This window comes from Dendrobates tinctorius, unplaced genomic scaffold (assembly GCF_039654945.1).
Source record: "Dendrobates tinctorius isolate UK_male_01 unplaced genomic scaffold, ASM3965494v1 ptg000648l, whole genome shotgun sequence".
In the NCBI taxonomy this organism is placed as follows: domain Eukaryota; kingdom Metazoa; phylum Chordata; class Amphibia; order Anura; family Dendrobatidae; genus Dendrobates; species Dendrobates tinctorius.
The window spans coordinates 27,501-30,000 of NW_027362299.1; positions in this window are offsets into that span (position 1 = coordinate 27,501).

A 2,500-nucleotide genomic window follows, 5' to 3' on the forward strand; every position below is an offset into this window, starting at 1 on the left:
AGAGCCCAAACTCGGCCACGGACTCCAGATTTGCCCCCCTGAATGCCATCACCCTTCAGAAGACCAGGGACCACCGAGGGAGGGTCTGGTCAGGCTCAGGTACCCCAGGATCGCCTCTCTCACTTGGGACGCACGACCAGCAAAAGTCCCTCCTGGAGCCGTGGAAGTTCAGTCTCGGCCGTATTTTGCAACTTCCACGACAAGAGGGACCACCTTCTAAGTCGCCTACCCGAGCCAGAGAACCATAGGAACAACCGCCATACATCGGGGTAGAGAGAGCCCACTCTCTCCTATATTCTCCCGCAGGTGCGCATTACTATGTATTTGCATTGCGGGACAATGTACTTCAATGAGCGGGACAAAGTCGGAAATGTATCCGACCTCCTGGAACTGTGCGGCTGCTACAGCAGTCAGAAATTCCCCATTCCGGTTCTTTTTCACTTGGATTTTTTTTTTTGCAATTTTTTGCCTAAAACGTATTCCTCCAACATGTACTAGCTCATGACACTTGAAATTTTTGAGCCAATTGATAATAACAGCTTTTTAGAGCTCAAAAACAAAAAAAATTTGAGCGAACAAAAAATGTTCGAAAATGACCTCAGCTCCTGGAACTGTTTTCGGTACACCTCCAGAGAGGCTCCCCTGCCTGGAAGTCTGTCACTGCTCAGCTCGAAATTTTTCTAAGTCCCAAAATTCGGTTTTTCATCCAAAATTCAACTTTCTGCCCAGGATCCACAAACTTTAAACCCAGTTGGGGGACCCTCCCTGGGGGCCCTACAACATACTGAAGCCCCCCTGTGGTGGAAGTAGGGGAATTTACTTATTTTTACACAAAATCACAAAATTCCATTTTTTGTTCGCAAAACACTTTTTTGTCCTCAAGAAACTTTTTTGTCCTCAAAACACTTTTTTGTCCTCGAGAAACTTTTTTGTCCTCAAGAAACTTTTTTGTCCTCAAAACACTTTTTTGTCCTCAAAACTCAATTTCTTCCATAATTCGACTTTCCCCCAAAAAACCACACATTCTACCCTCATGGGAGGCACTCTCCCTCGGGTCCCCACATCATATTGACGCCCCAGAGCGGTGGGAGAAGGGGAAATCTGATTTTTGCACAAAAATCCAAAAATCGCTCTAAGTCCAAAAATCCTGAAAATTTTTCTAAGTCCCAACGGTACTTTCTGAAAAGTGTACCCAGGCCCCTGGAAGCCTCCTAGGTACACCTCCTGAGACTCCCCCCTTCCTGGAAGTCTGACACATCTCGAAATTTTTCTAAGTCCCAAAAACTGGTTTTTGCTCCATAATTCGACTTTCCCCCCAAAAGCCACACATTCTACCCTCATGGGAGGCACTCTCCCTCGGGTCCCCACATCATATTGACGCCCCAGAGCGGTGGGAGAAGGGGAAATTCGATTTTTGATCAAAAATCCAAAAATCGCTCTAAGTCCAAAAATCCTGAAAATTTTTCTAAGTCCCAACGGTACTTTCTGAAAAGTGTACCCAGGCCCCTGGAAGCCTCCTAGGTACACCTCCCGAGGCGCCCCCTTCCTGGAAGTCTGTCACATCTCGAAATTTTTCTAAGTCCCAAAAAATGGTTTTTGCTCCATAATTCGACTTTCCCCCCAAAAGTCACACATTCTACCCTCATGGGAGGCACTCTCCCTCGGGTCCCCACTTCATATTGACGCCCCAGAGCGGTGGGAGAAGGGAAAATTCGATTTTTGCACAAAAATCCAAAAATCGCTCTAAGTCCAAAAATCTTGAAAATTTTTCTAAGTCCCAACGGTACTTTCTGAAAAGTGTACCCAGGCCCCTGGAAGCCTCCTAGGTACACCTCCCGAGGCGCCCCCTTCCTGGAAGTCTGACACATCTCGGAATTTTTTCTAAGTCCCCAAAAATGGTTTTTGCTCCATAATTCGACTTTCCCCCCAAAAGTCACACATTCTACCCTCATGGGAGGCACTCTCCCTCGGGTCCCCACTTCATATTGACGCCCCAGAGCGGTGGGAGAAGGGAAAATTCGATTTTTGCACAAAAATCCAAAAATCGCTCTAAGTCCAAAAATCTTGAAAATTTTTCTAAGTCCCAACGGTACTTTCTGAAAAGTGTACCCAGGCCCCTGGAAGCCTCCTAGGTACACCTCCCGAGGCGCCCCCTTCCTGGAAGTCTGACACATCTCGGAATTTTTTCTAAGTCCCCAAAAATGGTTTTTGCTCCATAATTCGACTTTCCCCCCAAAAGTCACACATTCTACCCTCATGGGAGGCACTCTCCCTCGGGTCCCCACTTCATATTGACGCCCCAGAGCGGTGGGAGAAGGGAAAATTCGATATTTGCACAAAAATCCAAAAATCGCTCTAAGTCCAAAAATCTTGAAAATTTTTCTAAGTCCCAACGGTACTTTCTGAAAAGTGTACCCAGGCCCCTGGAAGCCTCCTAGGTACACCTCCCGAGGCGCCCCCTTCCTGGAAGTCTGACACATCTCGGAATTTTTTCTAAGTC